General features: G+C 42.7%; 1 pseudogene; it reads left to right on the plus strand.

The window, feature by feature from the left end:
• The first annotated feature begins 485 nt into the window (after positions 1 to 485).
• LOC144577129 (keratin, type II cytoskeletal 8-like) lies at positions 486 to 21,669 on the plus strand (annotated as a pseudogene).
• Positions 21,670 to 23,545: the final 1,876 nt, after the last annotated feature.

Genomic DNA, 23,545 nt, shown 5'->3' on the forward strand with positions numbered 1-23,545 from the left:
CATGCACAGCCCCAGAAGCAGGAGTAACAGGAAAATAATGCCATGGACTATATTAATTATGAGCTTAGAAGTGGCAAAATTACAGTGGAAAGATAGGTTTTGGTTCTCTTCAAGTTACCGAATGAATTAGGCAGGAGCATAAAAAAAATACTGTGGTTCTTCGTCTCAGGAACTATTACCTAGTGCACTATTACTTGATGTAGTGGCAAGAGCGTTCCATTTCGAGGTTGAAGATCTGAGTTTTATCTCAGCTTTGCCCCCAACTAAACATCTGCCATTTGAGCAAGTTCCATTCTGTGTGTGGACATCCATTTCTCCATCCGCAACGTGAGACACTTAGAGTACATAGACATGCATTAAACTTTGATCCTCAGACGTGTTACCAAGTGCTCCTTAAAAAGGTTTATGGACCAAGAAGCAGCGTCTCTGCTCCTTCCAGAATCTTCAGCCGGTTCAGCCCGCCTGCCTCCACTCCTGCCTCCGCCATGATCATCAGTGTGACACAGAAGTCCTACAAGGTGTCCACCTCTGGCCTCCAGGCCTTCAGCAGCTGCTCCTACATGAGTGGGCCCAGTGGCCACATCAGCTTCTTGAGCTTCTCTCGAATGGGCAGCAGCAGCTTCCAGGGTGGCCTACGGTGGGGCCAGCGGCAAGGGAGACATTATCGACATTACAGTCAACCAGAGCCTGCTGAACCCCCTTAACCTGGACATGGACCCCAACATACAGGCCATCTGCACCCAGGAGAAGGAACAGATGAAGACCCTCTACAAGTTTGTCCCCTTCATCGACAAGGTACACTTCCTGGAGCAGCAGAAAAAGATGCTAGAGACCTAGCGGAGCCTCCTGCAGCAGCAGAATATAGCTCAGAGCAACATGGGCAACATGTGTGAGAGCTAAATCAACAACCTTAGGTGACAGCTGGAGAATCTCGGCCAGGAGAAGCTGAAGCTGGAGGCGGAGCTCGGCAGCATTCAGGGGCTGGTGAAGGACTTCAAGAACATGTAGGAGGATGAGATCAATAAGCGTACAGAGATGGAGAATGTATCTGTCCTCATCAAGAAGGGTGTGGAGGAGGCTTACATGAACAAGGTAGAGCTGGAGTCTTGCCTGGAAGGGCTGACTGACGAGATCAACTTCCTCAGGCAGCTGTATGCAGAAGAGACCCAGGAGCTGCAGTCCCAGATCTCAGAACACATCTGTGGTGCTGTCCATGGACAACAGCAGCTGGACACAGACAGCATCATTGCTGAGGTCAAGGCGCAGTACAAGGAGATCACCAAATGCAGCCAGGCTGAGGCTGAAAGCATGTACCAGATCAGGTATGAGGAGCTGCAGATGATGGGTATGACCTGCGGCGGGCAAAGACTGAGATCTCCGAGATGAACATCAGCTGGCTCCAGGCTGAGATCGAGGGTCTCCATGGCCAGAGGGCTTCCCTGGAGGCCACCATCACAGATGCCCAGCAAGAGCATCTGGAGCTGGTCATTAAGAATGCCAACATCAAGCTTTCTGAGCTGGAGGCTGCCCACAGCAGGCCAGGCAGGACATGGCGCGGCAGCTATGTGAGTACCAGGGGCTGATGAACGTCAAGCTGGCCCTGGACATCGAGATCACCACTGACAGGAAGCTGCTGGAGGGCGAGGAGAGCCAGCTGGAGGCTGGGATGCAGAACATGAGTATCCATAGGAAAACCACCAGTGGCTATGCAGGTGGGCTGAGCTCAGCCTATGGGGGCCTCACAAGCTCCGGCCTCAGCTATGACCTGGGCTCCAGCTTTGGCTCTGGTTGTGAAGAAGATTAAGATCTGCAATGGAAAGCTGGTGTCTGAGTCCTCTGACATCCTGCCCAAGTGGACAGCTGCAGCAGCCCCTCCCAGCCTGCCCCTCCCAGCCTGCCCCTTGTGTGGGTGCCCCAGAGCCCGGGAGGGAGGCCGCTGTGCAGGGGAGCATGGGGAATGGGAGACCCACCTGAGGCTCAGCCCTAGCCCTCAGCCCACCTGCGGGGGTAGTTTACTGCCTGGGGACCCCTCTTGCCCATGCCTCCAGCTACACAACAATTCAATTTTTTTTTTTTTTTTTTTTTTTTGGTCCAAAATAAAACCTCAGCAAGCTCTGAAAAAAAAGAAAGATTTATGTGGCCAGAGAGTTTTTGAGAATCATAGCGTTATACACATATGCACACTTTCTCTGAGATTCACAATAAACATTAGCATACCAAATGCCTCCGTGAGACATTCTAATAAAGCTTTACAATTCCAATTGAACTGTTTAATCTAGTGTTTCCCGGACATATTTTACCAAGAACCTCATGTGTGTTCTAAACAGCCTGGGCAGTCCTGGACAAGATTTTCTAAGGGCCTTCCAGCTCTAACAGGCCCCACCCCTGGTCAGGCATGTCAGGGTTGCTTATCAGGGCCCTAGAAGTTAGTAGCTAAAAGGAAACCTCAGGCGGGGTGCTAAGGCTCATGCCTATAATCTCAGTGCTTCAGGAAGCCAAGGCAGAAGGATTGCTTGAGGTCACGGGTTCAAGACCAACCTGGGTAACATAGCAAGACCCCATCTGTACAAAGAACTTAAAAAGTTAATCAAGCATGGTGGTGCACTCCATAGTCCCAGCTTCTTAGGAGTGTGAGGCAGGAGGATCACTTGAGCTCAGGAGTTCAAGGCTACAGAAGCTAGGATCCCATCAGTGCACTGTAGGCTGGGCAATAAAGCAAGACTCTGTCTCCAAAAAAAAGCCAAGGGGAACTCAGAAACCAGACAGCGGGGCTCATAGCTATAGTTTTCTGCTATGTTGCTTTGCAACCTTAATCACGTAAATTTAATTTATCTGAACTAAAGTACAGACAGAGGGAACTATCTGTACTTGAGTTCCATCTTCTGTAAAATGGAGATAATACTATCATCTGTTTCATAAAGTCACTGTAAGAATTGAATGTGTTAATGCAACATGTAAAATGCTTAGCAGATTACTTAGCAATTTGTTAAGTGCTATGTGTGTTAACATTTGCAATATCCAAAACCCTTATCTGATGCAACAGCCTAAGAGAAGAAAGAGTGAATGAAAGAAACTGCCATTTGCTGGGGATCTACTGGTTTTCATGCCAGATGCTTTACATACATAATCTCATGAAATCTCCACCAAAAAACTAAGATAGAAATATATTCTTTCATTCTACAGGTGAGTAAAACAAAGCTCTGAGGTATTCAAGAGTCTACCTGATGTCATATGAAAAAATATTAAGATGAAAAAATAAGTCTCAAATTTAAGCATCCCTGACTTCACAACTCAAGTTCGTTCTAACACATCACACTGCCCTCAAGAACGAAAAGTAATAAGGTTTGTACCATTTTGCAGTTGAAGAATGAGGCATATAAACTAAAATATTGCTCAGGACCACACAGTAAGATTCGAATTAGGAAATAATTCGCATCGTGTCACTCACCTCTGGACCCTAAAAGCAAAGGGACATGTGAAAAGGGAAAAAGAACGTATCTCTTCAATTTGATCAGGCTACAACTTTTAAAATTAAGATGATTTTCTCTTTTAATTAAGCATCTCCTGCATATATTATGTCACATTTTGCAGAGATTTTGGTCTTCCCTACCTGACTCAGATTATGTTTTTAGAGAAGCATGGGTCTGCGGTAGACATTTAAAGGTCAAATTAATTCTACTGCCTCCAGAAAAAATGGGATCAAAATAATTCTCAAATAATAATCCCTTCCCTATTCTACTTTTAAATATTCAGAGAGAAAAATTCTCTGACTTTGGTTTTTAAAAATTCAAATATTAATGATCTATTCAAAATGTCATAGTATGCAAGGACCTTTGAGACGTTTGTGAAAATAAAAATACATTTATCAAAAAAATAAAATGAGGAAAAGAATAGAAGAAGAAGATGAATCGATTCACCATGATGGAGCATAGTATTGTGCATTAAGAACTGAAATTCCAGACTAAGGACTTGGGGGAATAATTTATTGGTTATTAATCTTCCCTCTTGGCGGGCAAGGCACAACTTTACTTAGATATGTCGGCTGCATGTAAAGTTTTAAAATATGGGGTTAAAAATGTATCCCTGCCACACATCCCATCCTGCTATTCTGTTTGGTTCATCTTATCACTCAATTTTTTTCAGCAATGTCAAAGATGATAGAGCTTAGAGAGATTTCCATTTTGCAAGTAAAGAAGGGCAGACAGGTGGTGCAGCAGCCTGCAGTGTGGCGACCTGCAGAGAACTGGAGGGATGCATGGACGATGTGTTAGCACCTGAATTCTCCATTGGGATCAGGGAGTGAGAGAAGGGACAGGGACAGGCACTCTTGAATTGCCTGAAAATAAACAATCTCTTTCTTTCGGAGTTTATAGTGATGTAAAGTTTACACAGTGGTTAACAGAGGGCTTATTTTAACCTACAGAGCAGAAAAACGAGGTACAGCTGCATAACCTAAGAACCTCCAACATTTTAGATTTAGAAGAGGGATGCAGAATCACAGGGTGTTCTTGCGAAGTCCTGATCCGCCCTTTTTCTTGGTTTTCAGATGTGCTTTCATTAGGATGTATAGGCTGTCCCCTTACCATTGCAGAACAGCGCCTTCCTGAAAAAGGAACACGTTTTAGCCAAGATTTTTCTTTGGATGCTAGGTCTCCATTCTCAGAGACCCACTACATGTTAAAATGCCAGAGAAACTAACTTAACAAAATGGAAAAAAAAAAAAAAAATTCCTAAGATACTGAGATGTTTGTGATGTAAATTCCAAACAATTCTTGGCTCTGGAAATTCCTGCCCTTCTACCTAAGGTTATAATTAAAGGCAAATGTAGAGCAAGGTGGTGGTTGCTGGGAGGACAATTTGCTAGAAGGACATTCTGCAATCTTGTTTACTGCATACAACGTCCAGGGTCTTTCCAGAAGCCCAACCTCAAAGGTCCTATCGAATAAGAGTGACGAGGATGGGCGCTCCGCTTGCATTTTTCCTAGTGCTGGTTTCTTACCAGTCTTATCTCTGGTGTAAAAACAGCCACATCCATCATTGGAGAGAAATATTTCCTATTTGTCTGAGCAAAAAGTAGCTCATATTTATAAATTGCCAAACTGAAATATCCATTCTGAATCTCACCCAGGCATTCAAGAGGAAGGGGAGCAAGGAGTATTCATGTCTTAGGTTCTGTCTTTTAAGAAAATCTAGTGTGTGTCAATGTGCTTGTGTTGATTATCTTAGGTTCTAAAACACCCTGCACAGCCCTCAGATTGTCCACTTCATGTTTTTCAACTTTGCACTTATTGTTAAGATTCCTAAGCATAAGGCCAGCCGCGGTGGCTCATGCCTGTAGTCCTAGCACTTTGGGAGGCTGTGGCGGGTGGATCCCCTGAGGTCAGGAGTTTGATACCGGCCTGGCCAATGTGGTAAGACCCTGTCTCCACTAAAACTACAAAAATTAGCCCAACATGATGAGACTCCATCTCTACTAAAAATACAAAAATTATCCAGGAGTAATAGCAGGAGCCTATAATCCCAACTACTCAGGAGGCTGAAGCAGGAGAATCGCTTGTACCCGGGGCGGGAGGGGTTGGGGGGACAGAGGTTGCAATAAGCTGAGATTGCTCCACTTCACTCCAGCCCGGGCAAAAGAGCGAAACTCCTTCTCAAAAACCAAAGATTCCTAGGCATAAACGCTGCTACTCTAAATACCACTTCCATTCATTGAAACACTTCCCGACTCCTTTTATCAAAAAAACAAAAACAAAGCAAAACTTACCAGCACAGTAGCCAACCAAAGAATACTTATATTAAAGGATTATTCAGCTGTTAATAAAAATCTCTTATTTTCCCTACTTGTATATGCAAGGGCCAGACTTCTGAGACACTTGTCAGTTTTTTTGTTTGAGTTTTGTTTTTGTGAGACGGGGTCTCTTTCACACAGACAGGAGTGCAGTGGCACAAAATCACAGCTCACTGAAGCTGCAACCTCTGGGACTCAAATGATCCTCTCACTTCAGCCTCCCCAGTAGCTAGGACTACAGGTGAATGCTCATTTTTGTATTTTTTGTAGAGATAGAGTTCCACCATGTTGTCCAGGCTGGTCTTAAATTCCTGGGCTCAAGCCATCCTCCCACCTTGGCCTTCCAAAGCGTAGGGATTACAGGCGTGAGCTACGGCACCTGGCCTTTGTCAGTTAAATAGTGCTGCTTCATGGTTACACACACACACACACACACACACACACACACCCTGCCTCAAATCTCTCTCTCTCTCCAGTTTTCTAAATAGGTATGCGATAGAGAACTCTCCAAAACCCCCTTTAGCATGCAGATATGTTTCCCTTAGAGGGGCTGCATTTTGCCCACTATGGAGCATTAGTTCAGATTAGCAGAGCATCACCCTGAGGAAAAGTCACATCAGACAGGTAAATTTCACAGGGCAGGGGAGTACCAGGGAGAGCAAAGGAGTTTTTCCAGGCAGGCAACTCTCAGCCCAGAAATCCCAGTCAGGCAGAGAATCCTCTGGCTGTCAAGCTCCCCACCCCAGAGTCCAGCCCTGGGCGTGGTATGAAATCTCTGAGCCTGAATCCACCATCCAGAGAGAGCTCTGCATCCAGGGGATGAGATTGGGGACTCTGGCTGAATCCTGGCTCTGCCACACCTGAAATTAACCTTCCAGTGCTTCAGTGTCTTCCCATTCTCACCTATAAAATGGGAATTATCAAAGGATTCTTTCATCAGACTACGAGAGAATAAACTAACCTATGTGAAGTACTTGGAAGAGTGCATGGCACGTAGAGACTAAATGTTAGCTGTTGACAGCATCAAGAAGCAATAACTAACCACATGTTCGCAATTCTTTTTTATTATTAGACTTTACACTCTGGGGTACATGTGCAGAATGTGCAGGTTTGTTATATAGGAATACACATGCCTTGGTGGTTTGCTGCATCCATCACCCTGTCCTCTACATTAGGTGTTTCTCCTAATGCTATCCCTCCCATATCCCCCCAGCCCCTGCTATCCCTCCCCTAGCCCCCACTCCCTGACAGACCTCGGTGTGTGACGCTCCCCTCCCTATGTCCATGTGTTCTCATTGTTCAACACTCACTTATGACTGAGAACATGAGGTGTTCGGTTTTCTGTTCTTGTGTCAATTTGCTTAGAATGATGGTTTCCAGCTTCATCCATGTCCCTGCAAAGGACATTAACTCATCCATTTTTATAACTACATAGTATTCCATGGTGCATATATTCCCAATTTTTAAACCACACACACCGCTATGGAAAAAGGTTGAAAGAATATCAGTGAAAGTTAATGAACATCTCTTACTGGTGGAAATTATGGTTGCTTCTTTTAAGTGTTTTTTCCTTACACATTTTCCTAAAAATAGAAAGAATGAATGCAGCCTGCTATTCCATAGCACAGCAGGGTGACTATAGTCAATAATAACCTAATGGTGTATTTTCTTTCTTTTTCTTTTTCTTTTCTTTTTTTTTTTTTTTTTTTTGAGAGGGAGTTTCACTCTTGTTACCCAGGCTGGAGTGCAATGGCGCAATCTTGGCTCACCGCAACCTCCACCTCCTGGGTTCAGGCAATTCTCCTGCCTCAGCCTCCTGAGTACCTGGAATTACAGGCATGCGCCACCGTACCCAGCTACTTTTTTGAATTTTTAGTAGAGATGGGGTTTCACCATATTGACCAGGATGGTCTCGATCTCTTGACCTCGTGATCCACCCGCCTCAGCCTCCCAAAGTGCTGGGATTACAGGCGTGAGCCACCGCGCCCGGCCATGGTGCATTTTCAATAGCTACAAGAGTACCATTAGATTATTTATAACATGAAAAATAAATGCTTGAGGGGATGGGTTCCCCACTCTCCATGATGTGATTATTACACACTGCATGCTTGTATCAAAGCATCTCATGTAGCCCATAAATATATGCCCCTACCATGTACCCATAAAAATTAAAAATTTAAATAAAAATCTTGACCTGGAGCTGTAATCTCAACTCTCTGGGAGGCTGAGGCAGGTGAATCACTTGAGGCCAGGAGTTCAAGACCAGCCTGGCCAAAATGGCAAAACCCTGTATCTACTAAAAACACAAAAATTAGCCAGGTGTGATGATGCACACCTGGAGTCCCAGCTATTCGGGAGGCTGAGGCACAAGATTCACTTGAACCCAGGAGGCGGAGGTTGCAGTGAGCTGTCATCATCCCACTGCACTCCAGCCTGGGCAACAGAGTGAGAGTCTGTCTCAATAAATAAATAAATAAAATAAAACAATAAAAATGTTAGAAGTCAAAGATGGAAAGGGCAAAATTAACTCTCCCAGGACTCTGAATCAAGCAACAGGTTTGAGTCCCAATTATCAGTGGACTTCATGTCTTACAGCCACCTCTCCATGTTGGTCTGCCTGTTTGTGCCTGTGTATTGCCTATTCTTCAAAATGCAAATGGGAGGGAAGACTGTGGGTTTGCGGGAGGAAAGATTGTAGGTACCAGGCAGCCCTGAGTTGGAATCTAGACCCCTCCTTTTATTCCTGGGTCACTTTGAGCAGGTTGCTGAGCCTGCCTGCCTCTCAGTTACCTCCTCTATACAAGGGCCATCAAGCCCAGCACTGTGCGGGATGCTAGAGATGGAATGTCAAGCACCGGAAATAAAGGTTGCAGTCTTGAAGAAAACTTGGTGCAGTCAGGAATAAAACTACAGAAAAGTAAAAACATGTTTCTCAGAGTCCTACAACTTGTCTCCGTTTGGTACTTTTCTGCTGGGAATTTGCATGTTCAACTGGACCTCTGGAATGAAAAGGGTACAATCTGCATTTAGGCTGCCTTCCAGTCCCTTAAACAATTCTCCTTCCTACCTACCAGAGTCCCCTCTGCTGAGATTGTGCTGAAGCCCAGGACCAGCAGGGAGTCCCCTTACCAAGACCACCTCCCAGAATAATTTGAGTCAAATATGGCCCCATATTTGAAAATGACAGTTGCCTTAGAAACAAAACTCACTGGTATAGAGAACACTTATTCCATCTCTAGTATTTCAATTGCTTTGAGGAACGAGGTACTAAAAGTATGTTTATCTAACATTTTAAAGTGTAACACATTTAATCCATCTTATTAAATGGATGATCTCGAAATCTAAAATACTCCTGGTCACAATGTTACAACTTATAATAGACACTTAGGCTAACCTTATAGGCCCCCAGATTTGGGGCTTCCCTTTGCAGAACTGATTTCTACAATTAGCAATTGCTTTCATCAATGTTTCCCCACTGTGTGTCTTAATGGTAAAGATTTCTGTTCACCTTGCAAATTCCAACGCTCCAACTGGATACTTTTGTCACCTACAGAAAACACAAAAGCATTACTCAAAGTAACAGAACTCCACTGCTTTGCAAACTTCCTATTTCACAGCTCTGAGAGAAAGGAGAGAGGAGAGGGGGAAAAAAAGTACACAGAGTTCCTCTGAAGCCCCCTCCTGACATTTCCAGACTTATTAGCCAGTTTTCACACTGACTTCAATCAACCTCTTTAATCCTCTAAGGAAAGAGCAGTTTTAATTCACCGATTGGCTGATAAGCTTGAAGCCAAAAAATGATTTACACGTAGATGAATTGTGCTTACAAGATGGAACTTCGAGCATTAGCAGCGGATCTGAATTTCCTATCTGTCATTTTATTTGCCACATTCATTTTTTCTCTGCCATTACCCTTGCTGATTGTGATCTTTCAGCGCTATTGGGCCCCTGCTTCCACAGTTTTTAATCTGCCTTTAATCCCATAGATTTTAAATATTCCCAGCACCCAGAGACTGGAGGCAATTAACTGCCCTTCTGATGCGCCTCTTATCAGTTGCCTCCTTGTATCTCTCAGAAGCAGCCTCAAGACACTTCCAGGCTGACAAATACTACTAGCATTTCAGATGAAGCATCCACTGCAAATGGGAATGTGAAGTCCAGCTGTGCACGCTGACGCTGAGCGATTGCAGTAGTTTTTGGAGGAAGAAATTGGGAAGAGGAGGCTGGGGAGACAGGCACTGGGTGCCAGAGCCCCCGGCGCACAGGCTCAGAAACAATGCCCTCATAATGGTCTTTTGGACTTGGGGGAAATAAAAGGTGCATTGTCTAATCTGTTTAATCTGACTGCCGTTTTTAACTAGAAAATAATTTTCAGCTCTCTGGCTTTAATAAGGGATTTGGAGGAGGTGTCAAAAGGAGACATCAGGTAGCATAAGCCTTTTGAATGTGGTTCACGCCTCCTCTCTGGGCCCTGTTTAGTTTTGTGCCCATTTTAAATGTGTTACAGTGCAAATCTGCCCACTGGATTTCCCCGCCACTACTTGGGAAATCTCTAACACCTTTAAACCGATGTTGGTTCAAACTTGAGCAAATTTAGATTTTCAAACAGAACTTTACACCTCAGTTTCTGCATTATATGCTAATGTGTTCTGAAGATCACCGAGAACCCTAACCAAGGTGACACAACCCAGTCACCACAAAAGAAAAGAGTGTTTGTCATTCAAATGTTCGGGTTTGTTCACTACACTTACATACCCTCTTTAAAAAGGCCAGCCCCCTACCTCAGCGCCTACCGAGGGACCTGAGGGGAACCGTCCCAGGTAAGGAAGGAACTTCCCTTGGCCTCTTACTGAGCATAAGTCAGCTTGACTCTCTTGCCTACTCCTGGTTAAAAGTTTGAGCCTAGTGCTTTTTTGGAATTTAGTGTTAAAATGGAAAAAAAAAAAAAAACGAGTTTAAAATGATAATCCGAAAGACAGAGAGAAAGGCCTCCTTCAGCTCATCGGACATCTCCACATCTCAGAGCCGCCAGTGCCTGGTTCTCCTCTTAGACACCAATCTCCTAAGCAAACATAATATCCAACAACAATTTAACTTCCGAATGATCAAGCCGTTTGGGCTTTTCATAAGAAAGCCGTGTGTACTGTTTTCTATTGTCTTGCTGTGTATGTAAACGCATACATTTCTTGTAAATTCTTCTTACCATCAGGTCAGATTGCCATTAGTTCACCCAAAGTTGCGTGCCTTTGTCGGTAACTCCTTTCACCACAAATCCAGCCACACTCATTTCGGTTCATGCTGACATCTCTCCTCGCAGCTGTGCCATGAGTTTCCTTGTGCAGGAGCAAACGTAACCCTCCCTCCGTGGGGGAAAAATGATGCAAGTCTCGGACTTTACTCCATTTAAGTATTGGTCCCCAAATCTAAACGTATTTTCTTTGGGTGAGAAATAGCCATTCAATAAGCAGGCCATCGTGTATCCAAGAAGAGCTCTCTATCTTTTGGAGGCTGTTCTATATCTTTTGGAAACAAAAATTATAGAGGGCGATGCCAAGCAGGGAGAGAGGAGATGGCAGGAGAGACAAACAATGCTTTAAGTGCATGTGGTTAATTGATTGGCTGCACTTTCCTTACTAAAAGAAAAATGCAAGCTCTTTCCTTCAACCTCCGCTGCGAACCAAGCACATTGTAAATGGACGGATGTTACCGTGTGGCGATGCTGTGTGGAGAGGTTGTTTATAAAGAACACCCAGCAACATAAACAAGGGAGCATCGAGAAAAGCAAGTGATGAGGGAGAGGCCACAACTTCGTTATATAACAGGAGGAACGCCGGGTAGCAGCTCTCGCTGTGTTGTTTTGCTGTGACTTGCAGCTTTGCTTAAGCATTTTAAAGATTCTTGCAGGTCTTTTTCAAGCTGCCAGCTCTAGCCTACGAATTATGGTAATGTGCCACTTCTGAGCCCTCGGCAGGATTTGCAACAGAGAAATCACATCAGCCTATGCTGATTAGCAATTCCATTCCATCCAGAGATTTATATAAAAAAACTATCTTACATTTTGCTTTTTAATAAGAATGATCGCTATCTCAAATTGAGTCCCAGCAAATTTTAATAAAGGCCCAAGGTTGAGTGGCATTTTGCATGCTGATTTAGCTGTGATTGCTAGCTTTTGATGAGCTCTACCCTGGCATGTACAGCTCTCCTCAGAGCAGGTTTTAAGACCAGGAGTAAGGAAAAGGATAAAAATAAAAACTTCCAACTAAAATTCGGGGTCTTTTCTTTCTGTGATTGATTACTGCATAAATACCAACATGCACCTTTGGATTCGACCTAAGAGTGAAATTCCCTACAGCTAAACAGCTGTTTTGTTTTGTTTTTTTTTAATGGCTTTTCATATACCAATCTGTCTAAATATGTTAACTTTGATGACTGCAATTATTGTTTTTAAAAGATGTTATCCATTTATTTGTCTGTCTTCCACCCTTCTTGATATTTCTTAAATCAGATGCAGAGCCACAAACAAGTAGCATTTTGGTTTCCTGATAAGTAAAATGTCAATAAATAAATATCTCTTGAGGGGAAGAGTTCTCCTTTGTTGAGATGGAAGGCATGTTAACTAGTCTGAAAACTGGAGGCAAACTGAGATTTTCAGCCTATGCCAATGGGTGGAGAAAAACTTCTCCAAGAAGGCGAAGAATATTTGGGGGCAGTCCCTATGGTTGTTTCAAGCGCTTTATGTCTCTTAAAAAACTAAAATGTTAGTGATTATAGTTTTATGGGATGGTGTTAATGATTGTTGTTAGACACCGTTTATCTCTGTTGTCACTGATTTCATTGTTATGTAGATCTGTCTACTATAATTCCATGAAGGTCACCTCAAGCTGTTAAGTAAACATCCTATTCAAGCTTGCCTGCCTACTGAAGAAAGATGTGATTGGCCAACACAAAGCAGAATTCAAATTAAGCCGAAGAATACAAATGTGATTTGGTTCATTGGCTAAAGATCACCAAATTTCACCCAACAGATAGGGCAGGAGTTTCCAAAACAGAGATTTCGACTAGGAAAAAAAAAATTTTTTTTTTAAAGACTGCAGCTAAATCATGGAAATAACTAAATCTCAAAATGCATAAAACCATTTTTAATAGAATTTTAGCAATAAGAAAGTATCATTCTAATAGCCAAGCACTTCTTGGTTATAGCATTTTTCCCCCACAGAAATCCTTGTTTGGTTTTCCCTGCTTTTTAGGGGAAAATAGAAAAATGAGGCAACATAATAATGTTCATCACAAAAGACAGTCATCACATGAATTTTATTACATGAAAACTTAGCTAGTCAGTATTGTCAAGAAATTTTCCAGATAATTAAAGCCTATCCCTTTAGACGTCTTTAGAAATATTGCTTATAAGTAATTAGAAATATTGCATTAGAAATATTCCTTATAAGTATTTCTTTTTCTTTTTTTTAATTTTTTATTGCATTTTAGGTTTTGGGGTACATGTGCAGAACATGCAAGACAGTTGCATAGGTACACACATGGCAGTGTGTTTTGCTTCCTTTCTCCCCTTCACCCATATTTGGCACCTCTCCCCAGGCCATCCCTCCCCAGCTCCACCCCCCCACTGGTCCTCCCCTTTTCCCCCCAATAGACCCCAGTGTTTAGTACTCCCCTCCCTGGGTCCATGTGTTCTCATTGTTCATCACCCGCCTATGAGTGAGAATATGTGGTGTTTCATTTTCTGTTCTTGTGTCAGTTTGCTGAGAATGATGTTCTCCAGATTCATCCATGTCCCTACAAAGGACACGAACTCATCATTTCTGATTGCTGCATAATATTCCATGGTGTATATGTGCCACATTTTCCAAATCCAGTCTATCATCGATGGGCGTTTGGGTTGGTTCCAGGTCTTTGCTATTGTATTTTACATTTGTATACTTTCTTAAACAAAACAAAAACTACATTATTTAATCGTTTTTGTTTCAGTTGCTCTAATGGACATTTTTGTGATTTACTAAATATTCTAAATACATTTATAAATAATAAAAAATGATAACAAATATTAGATATTATCATTTACCTTTTCAATAAATAATGTATTGAAAATCTATGATAAGCCAAAACCATTACTTAGTCCTGGAAAATGTAATGATAATAAGACACAAATCCTGTCCTCAGGAAGCTTACCATAGTCAGTATTGTCAAGGGTGGTCAGTACCATGATAAGGGAATATGTTGGGCACTATGGAGAAACATATGATGAGAAGGTGCTTAGGACAGGATTCCTAATGATACAACCTCAAAGCTGAGTCATAAAGGATCAAAAGTAGGCTAGGTGCAGTCATACCTCTAATTCCAACATTTTGGGACCTCTAAGTGGAAGAATGGCTTGAGGCCAAGAGTTCAAGACCAGCCTGGGGAACATAGTGAGATCCTGTCTCTACAAAAAATAAAATAATTAGCCAGGCATAGCAGTGTACCTATAGTCCTAGCTACTGGGAAGGCTTAGGAGGGAGGATCACTTGAGCACAGGAGGTTGAGGCTGTGGTGAGCAATGATCACACCACTGCACTCCAGCCTCAGTGAAAAAGCAAGACCCTGCCAAAAAAAAAAAAAAAATACAGATCAATACTAGTTAACTAAGTTAAAAAAAATAGTCAAGTTCCTGGGGTTAGAGAAAGCAGGAACATAAATAAATCCTAATAGCTCTAAGTAGCAGGCTAATGGGAACTGTTCACAGTTTTCAAAGCACTCAACAAATATTTATGAGCATCCACTATGTGCCAGCCACCTTTCTACAAGCTGCGGTCTAGTTACAAACAAGAAACCTAACCCTGCCTCATGACCTCATGAACTCTACGTTTTAGTAAAGGGAGCACAAAAGAAGGAAGGAGGGAAGGAAGGAAGGAAGGAGGGAAGGAAGGAAGGAAGGAAGGAAGGAAGGAAGGAAGGAAGGAAGGAAGGAAGGAAGGAAGGAAGGAAGGAAGGAAGGAGAAGAAAAAGAAGAAAGCAAACAAGCAATGCTATGTTAAACAGAAAAAGTATTACAGAGGAAATTAAGTCTCCAAGATAAGGACTATCTTAGATTGTGATATCTTTGGCTCTATGTCCCCATCCAAATCTCATCTGGAATTGTAATCCCCATGTGTTGAGGGAGGTACCTTGTGGGAGGTGTTCAGATCATGGGGGGACAGTTTCTCCCATGCAGTTCTCATGATAGTGAGAGAGTTCTCACAGATCTGAGAAATTTAAAAGTGACAGTTTCCCCTGCACTTTCTCTGTCCCCTGCCACCTTGTGAAGAAGGTGCCTGCTTTCCCTTCACTTTCTGCCGTGATTCTAAGTTTCCTGAGGCCGCCACAGCCATGCAGAACTGTGAGTCCATTAAACCTCTTCTGTTTATAAATTACCCAGTCTCAGGTAGTATCTTCATAGTCGTGTGAAAACTGACGAACGCAGATTGAATGACAAGACCTAAGAGATTTAATCCAGGAAACAGGTAACAACGAGTGGATTTAAAAAGGGATCAGATTTTCATTTCAGAAATTCTCCACAGCTACTCTCAGAAGACTGGCTTGGAGAAGAGTAATACTGAAGAGACGGAAACCAGGTAGGAAATTGTCGTCCTGCCCTAGGTGAGCAAGGAAGTGATCTGCATTGAGATGGTGGTTGCCAGCCAAGGTGGGGATGCCACGGGGAGGACTCAGGGAGGACCCTTCCAGGAGCTACTGAGGAGGTGGGGCTGATGAGATAAGATCATGAGCCCCGGAAACTCGAGGGTGGCCCTGAAGCTTTGGCTTGAGGAATGGTTGGAGAGCACCACAGCACTCCCAGTAGGGCTTTCGGTTTTGATCCCATTTCGTGTGAGTGTGGGCGTGAGTGTGAATATGAGTGTGAGCCAACATGAGCGTGGTGTGGGAAAGCCACATGGATATAACACGTGTGTAGTTGGGGATGCAGATCGGAAGCTCACTGGAAAGGTCTAGAATTTTCCATTCACAACAGTGACCTCTGACATAACATATTCATAAAATAAATAACAGACAGGGCCGGGCGCGGTGGCTCACACCTATAATCCCAGCACTTTGGGAGGCCGAAGCAGGTGGATCACGAGGTCAAGAGATCGAGACCATCCTGGTCAACATGGTGAAACCCCGTCTCTACTAAAAAATACAAAAAATTAGCTGGGCATGGTGGTGCGTGCCTGTAATCCCAGCTACTCGGGAGGTTGAGGCAGGAGAATTGCCTGAACCCAGGAGGCGGAGGTTGCGGTGAGCCGAGATCGCGCCATTGCACTCCAGCCTGGGTAACAAGAGCGAAACTCCGTCTCAAAAAAAATAAATAAATAAATAGATAGAGAAGAGACAAATATTCTATTAAATGGTAAAATGGACAAAAAGCATGAGCAGACAATTTGCAAAAGAAGAAACATAATTGCCTAATGTATATGTAAAGAGTACTGGATATCACTAATAGAAATATTTTTTAAAAACTAAAATTAGATACTGTTTATTTTCTATCCAATTAAAGTATCATTTGAATATTTTAAAAATGGATAGTTGTCAGTTTTGAAAAAGCATGTGGAAATTGACAACCATAAAGAAACAAAGGGAGTATGAAGTAACACAGTCGTTTTAGAAAGTACTTTGGCCATATTTTAAGTATACATTCCTCATAAGTATGAGTTAATTTTTGATCAGAAAGCAAATAAATGCGTCGTAATTCACCAGACTTTACTGAGACTTCCAAAAGAATAGGTTTTCTCCAAACTTTGAACTCCCAGGTAGGGGTTTTTCTTTCTGTCAGCACGTAATTAATTTGGTCTTGTTTGTAGATATTTGCATCTTGTCTGTCTGCTCAAACGGTGCTCTATTTAACTTTGTATATTCAACACCTAGAAGGTACTTCACACATAGTAGGTACTTATTAAATGTTCCAGAATTTAGTTCCACGTTTTAAAAAAATTATATTTTAAAATAATCTAATTTTTGCAACTAAGAGATAAAAACATATAATTTTCCCAAGATTTTGATAAAGAACACATTTTCTCAAACAGCCATAAATTCACCATTAGTCACTCTAATATTTATCATATTTAATAGTCTTTAGCAATTTAAAAAATATGTACTGTGACTCAAACATTAGCACATGCCACACACACAAATATTGCCTATATGAACTAGGTGTTCGTATGTATTATATAGATATCCATATGTATACATATTAGAACTATAATTATAATTGGCCCAACAGGGTAACATCATGTGGAAATGATACATTTTCAAGTGGTTATCATTTCCACATAATGTTAGGTACTAGCCTAGCGGTTAGTAGTCTTTATAAATTTAAAATATTCAGCTACTCATAATTGCTGCATTAGATGATGCTGGTGTTGATGGACTCCCTAGAAGATTACCTTGCTTAACCTCCTGCCTTCAGGCAAATAAGGCATTATTTGGCTTATTTTGTAGATAATAAAACCAAGGTCAAGAGAGGGGACATGGCTGCCCCAGGATTATTCAATTAGTTAAGGGGAACCACCATGGCACATGCATGTAACAAACCTGCACATTCTGCACATGTAACCCAGAACTTAAAGTAAAATTTCGAAAAAGAGGGAAAATTCTTGCAAGGGGCTAGTGTCAAAGCGTCGGAGACACAGTGTTAGGGAAAAAAAAAAAAATGAAAGGACATCCTCTACCTCCATCTCAGCAAAACCAGAGCAAGGTGGGAGGATGGGTACAAAGACAGAAAGCCTTTAAGGATGCGACAGGGAGATCATTGATCTTGTGTGGGTTTAATTTCCTCCGTAAAGGAAAAAGAAAGAAGGCAGGTGAGTCGTGCTCTGTGAACACATACACACACAGAAAATGGAGAAATTTTAGCTATCAATGGAGGATGTTAGGCATAAATGACAGACGATCACCGGGCTGCTCTCAGAGCCCAGTTACAGTTGATTCTAAGTAGGATCACATCTGTCCCTTTCTGTGGCCTGACCCCAGAGCCAATATGCCCAGCAGGCACAGAGCTCACTGCCTACAGTAATGTTAGGGGTCTAGAAAAATGCTTTAATTCCTTTTGAAGAGCAGAAGATAAATACATTTTTAGGGTAGAAGATTAGATTTATCTTTATACCAAAGCAGTCATAAAATATACTTTTAATATGTTTTATGCAGGAAGGGACCCATCAAGATAAAAGTGCCCATAGAGTGATGGGAATATATGCTGTGAGGGCATCAGAAGGCAAAGTCAGAGGCTGAGATAATCAGAGGATAAAGTTAGCATGTAAAGGAAAAGAAAAGGATGCTAGAATTTTAGTGAGGGTACAGTGTTATCAAAGTGGCTGTTGGTGTGGATTTTGAGGCAGATACACCTCGTCAAGAGAGGATACTTGATAGGGGACAAGATTGAGAAGCAGCAAAAAGGATTCACTGATACAGAGCCGGGGAAGAGATAACCATGAAACAGGGAGAGGCTGGAGATGGAAGAATCAGGTGCAAGATTTGAGGAGTTGGGAGGCACCTTATGACAATGAGGGCTAAACACACTTGCTGGTAGAAGCCAAAGATTCAGCATGACAACGTTAAGAGAGGAAATGCCCGTCAGTGATAGACTGGGTAAAGAAAATGTGGCACATATACACCATGGAACACTATGCAGCCATAAAAAGGATGAGTTCATGTCCTTTGCAGGGACATGGATGAAGCTGGAAACCATCATTCTCAGCAAACTAACACAAGAACAGAAAACCAAACAACACACGTTCCCACACATAAGCGGGTATTGAACAATGAGAACACATGGACACAGAGAGCGGAACATCACACACCAGGCCTGTCCGGGAGTGGGGGCTAGGGGAGGCCTGTCAGGGGGTGGGGGGATAGGGGAGGGATAGCATTAGGAGAAATATCTAACTTGGAAGACGGGGTGATGGATGCAGCAAACCACCATGGCACCTGTATACCTGTGTAACAAACCTGCACGTTCTGCACATGTACCCCAGAACTTAAAGTATAATAACAAAGAAAAAGGGGGGGGAGAAAGGAAAAGGAACTATGAGGCCTAGAAGTAAACATTAGATAAACAAAGAATCCAGAAGGTCTCAAAATTTGGGAGCGCCAAATCAAGTATTCCCAAATGAGCCCTCTTACACTAATATTGCAAAATCAGGTCTTTGTGTAACAAGGGGGAAAAAACTGAACTAGGAGCCAGATGACCCAGTTCCAGGTTCTCTTTACCACTCACCAGGTGTGAATTGGACAGATAAACTCTCTGAAATGTGTCTCATCTAGAAATGTTCTCATTAAGGGTTTTTTCCCCATCCCTTAATGTATCTCCAAGTTCTAATTTCTGTCACTTCGTGGTTCTATCACGCAATATTGGTGGCAATATAGGGGCTGTTTGCATAATAGTTGTGAGTCCAAAGGATTGAGTGGTAGACAAAGCTTGCAAATTGATATAAATACCCAGGTATAAGAGGAAAGAATATTCCTTCTTTTGTTCAAGAAGAGAAACCTTTTTGTTATCACTACATCACTTCTCCCTTTTCAGTAACAAACCATGAAAGAATATGCCTCCACTTTTCCATTTCTTGCCTTTTGAAGTTAATTTCCAATCCTAACTGTAAATCAGAAATGGTGCAATCTTTGATATGTTACAGAGCAATGAAAATTTAATTTATATAATATCTTCCCTTTTTTCAGTGCCCCGTTCAATTGAAGCAGAAGGAGCTGTGAATGATGGCCAAGTTAAGAATGAAAAGGAACATCAAAGTGATGTTTGTCATTATGATTTCAAGCAGCATGTGCCAATGGGAAGGTTTGGGTGAAATGTAAAAAGGATATGGTTGACTAACTGAAATAGAATATAGGCATATAGAAAGTCAAGTACTTTGTAAATTTCTAAATTACCCATCTACAATCTAAAGGACTGTAGATTTTGAAAATGAACAAGTGCAATGGGTAATATATTTTCACGAGTGTGTATGCACATGTGTGCTAAACTGGGGGCCATATTGTTCACTTACAAGTGCCTCATGTGGGTTCAAAATTGTGTGATTTTTTATTCCTCAAAGCACCAAACAAAGGAAGGATGCCAGCTTCCAGAGCGCCCCAGATGGCACTGAGGTGGGGGTAGAGCAGTGTGTAAGACATGCCTGAGGCTGGATAACTCCTAAAGGAGAGAGGTTTAATTAACTCGCAGTTCAGCATGGCTGAGGAGGCCTCAGGAAACTCACAATCATGGCAGAAAAGGCAACAAACACATCCTTCTTCACATGGCGACAGCAAGGAGAAGTGCCATGCAAAAGGGGGAAAAGCCCCTTACAAAACCATCAGATCTTGTGAGAAACTCACTCATGACCATGAGAACAGCAGCATAGCGGGTAAGAGCCCCATGATTTAGTTACCTCCCACCTGATCTCTCCCATGACACGTGGGGATTATGGAGCTATTGTTCAAGATGAGATTTGTGTGGGGACACAGCCAAACTGTATCAGGCGTCAGATGGGGACGTAAGAGAAGAAAAGGAATCAAAGTGCCAGCTAGGGAGGGGCCTATCACTCCTCACAGGCCAGATCTTTTTTACTCTGCAAAGCATCTTGAACCACTATTAACCCTGAGGGTGGATCTATAAATTCCTAAACAAATTTGGAGAACAATACAAGTCAGTGGATGGGGGTGACCTTTCTATGAGAAGAATGGGCTTTTATTGGAAGTGAAATTGGGCCATTTAGATGGGAGCCCTCAATGCCAATAGGGGCTCACTGTGCATATTAATAGACTTCTAGGAGAAGAGGGGTCCATTTTCCTGCCAGCAGAGTCATTTGTTTAACCTGAAAAGGTCTTCCAGAGAAACTGCGATGAAACTCCTCAGGACCCTGGCTTAAGTGATGAGCATCCCAGGCCTATTTTGTTGCAATGAACCCTTAAAGCCTCAGAGGAAGGAGGTAGCTACCCTCATCTGGGGAGGCAGGGAGTGACGTGAGACCCAAGAGCAAAGCCACCGGCAAACACAGTCTGGTATCTGTGACACCTGGGACCCTTGGTGGAATTAAACAGCACATCTGGCAGAGCCAGCCCCGGCTCCTGGGTGCTCCCGGAGGCCGCTGCTCTGAGCCCTGATGAGATGCTATCAGCAGGCCCCTCTAAGTACATTAAGCACTTTAAGCAGATTACTTGGCAATTACCATAAAGAGGGAAAGATGCCGCCTCTATTGATGGGAGGGTAATATGGAACACAAGAACACTGGTTTTTCTTTTCTGCATCTGATTTCTGACTATAAACTTGTTCTGCAGCCACCTGAGGTTGGTTGGTTTGCCATCGCACTGGAGATTTAGTGAGAATATGTTTAGATACAAATATTTCAGAAGAGAGTCCTGCTTTTTGATTTACACGTGGGTTTGTGGGTTTTTTTGTGTAGAGATGGGGTCTCTACAGAAGAGTGTGTTTGTCTTTCTCACTCAAGTGCTAGAAGAACGTGCAAGTATTATTCATGGCTTTATCTAAAGATTCTTATGTGCCATTTAGTAACTACCATGTATTAAGTGCCTGCTATATTCCAGGCACCAAATGAGGTATTACGTAGACAGGATAATTCAATTGTCACAAAATTATACCCAAGGCAAAGACGCCATCCTCACACTGCAGATGAGAAAACTAACATCCAGAATGATTGGGAAACTTGCCCCAGATGATAAGTGGTGAAGAAGGGAATGGGACCTGGTAGATATTAGAATAGTTCTATGTAATTATAAAGGTAATTTTGCCATTTTCTATTAATTATTTCACAATTACTCATTGCAGAGATACTGGAGAAGGAGAATTCAGAGTATTCAAAGCAGAATTGTGTAGAAAGATGAGTGAAGAAAAACAGAAGACAGAATGATGCCACAAGTCTGTCGCCTGGACCACTAAGAGGCTGGTAATGCCTTTAACCTGTCCAGGGAAGAAAGAAAAGAAAGAAAGAGCAAGAGGTGTGAAATGACAAGTTCCTTCTGGGCAGTTTTTACATTATTAAAGTAATATAAATAAAATACATATTATTTTAGGCCAGGTGTGGTGGCTCATGCCTGTAATCCCAGCACTTTGGGAAGCTAAGGTGTGAGGATTACTTGAGGTCAGGAGCTCGAGGACAGCCTGGGCGACAGGGCAAGACCCCATCTCCACAAAAAGTTTAAAAATATTCTAAAATTTAGTGCTTATTTAAGAAATATTATTTTAGTATATTTATTAGTCATTCTATATACTATAAAACATATAAAACGTATATATTATATACTTATATAATACACATTTTCATATATTCATTATTGTTACTAAAGTAATGTAAAAAAATTGAGAAGTGGGAAGAGGAGTAATAAATTATCCATAATGTCACCGTTTCAGCCCCGTTGTCCTCCATTTTTTATTTCTATATTTTTATAAGCATCTTTTTGTTTATAATTGCAGTGAGAGTGCATATCACATGATGGTTTTTTTCATCATGTGATTAATTCAAAGACATTGCTACATAATCTTCATATTTATTACTTTTCACATATCCCTCCCTCCCATCCAGAGGATACACTATTACTGACTTGACAGTTTCTCGTATTGTTTGGGCAGTTCTCGTATTGAATCGGACTCTGGGTGGGTCAGATTCTGTTTATTTTTTATGCAGGTGAATTCCAATGAAACATTTATTGGACGTGTGAATTCTGAGTCCAGAATTCAGGAGAAAAGTCAAGGCTAGAGATAGAGATTTGGTTGTAGGGATGCCACTCTTGGAGCAAAGCACAGCCAAGGCATGGTAGGAGTGCTAAAATATGACGGCTAATTCTTTGATCCTTCTCCCAGCGAGACGGGCCATCTATGTCCCCCACCCGTGAGTCTGGCAGGATTTGTAATTGCTTGGAAGGAAAGATTTTGATGGCTGGGGAAGAAGCGTGGCTCACAATGGCAGGGAGCAGACGACACTGTGGAATGGCCCAGGCTGTATCGTGAAAATCTGTGCACATCCACCTGCTTCTCCTGGAGCGCTCACTCTGGAAGGTCCCAGGTACCATCCCGTGAGAAGCCCTAGTCACACGGAGGGACTGTGGTAGGTGCTCCGGCTGATTCTCAGATTAGACAAGATTTTATGTCATCCCTGTCCAACACCCAGACGTGTGAGTGAAGAAGCCTTCAGAACGTCCCAGCCTCCCTCTGTTGGAAACACGTCCCAGACATTTGACACTTTCCTGACCGGGCCCCATTGAGCATGGAAGAGATGCAGGCTATCCCTGCTATGCCCTTTTCAAATTCCCGACGCACGGAATGCAAAAGTGTAATAAAATGGTTGATGCATCATGACTCTGAGTTTAGGGAAGTTTGACAGGCAGCAAAACACCAGAGGTGAATTTGGTACCGGGAAGGGGTCTCTGCCGTGATAAAAGGTGAAACTTGCCGCATGGGTTTTGGAGCCCAGTGACGGTCAGAAGCCACACAGTCCTCCTGGAGGTCATCAGTGACGGCCTGAAGGATGGTGACGGCACAGGTGTTGGGAGATGAGAAAGGAGACATTGGCCGGCGCGGTGCTCACGCCTGTAACCCCAGCACTATGGGAGGCCGAGGCGGGCGGATCACGAGGTCAAGAGATCGAGACCATCCTGATCAACATGGTGAAACCCTGTCTCTACTAAAAATACAAAAATTAGCTGGGCATGGTGGTGCGTGCCTGTAATCCCAGCTACTCAGGAGGCTGAGGCAGGAGAATTGCCTGAACCCAGGAGGCGGAGGTTGCG

The sequence above is a fragment of the Callithrix jacchus genome, chromosome 7, assembly GCF_049354715.1.
Source record: "Callithrix jacchus isolate 240 chromosome 7, calJac240_pri, whole genome shotgun sequence".
NCBI lineage: Eukaryota > Metazoa > Chordata > Mammalia > Primates > Cebidae > Callithrix > Callithrix jacchus.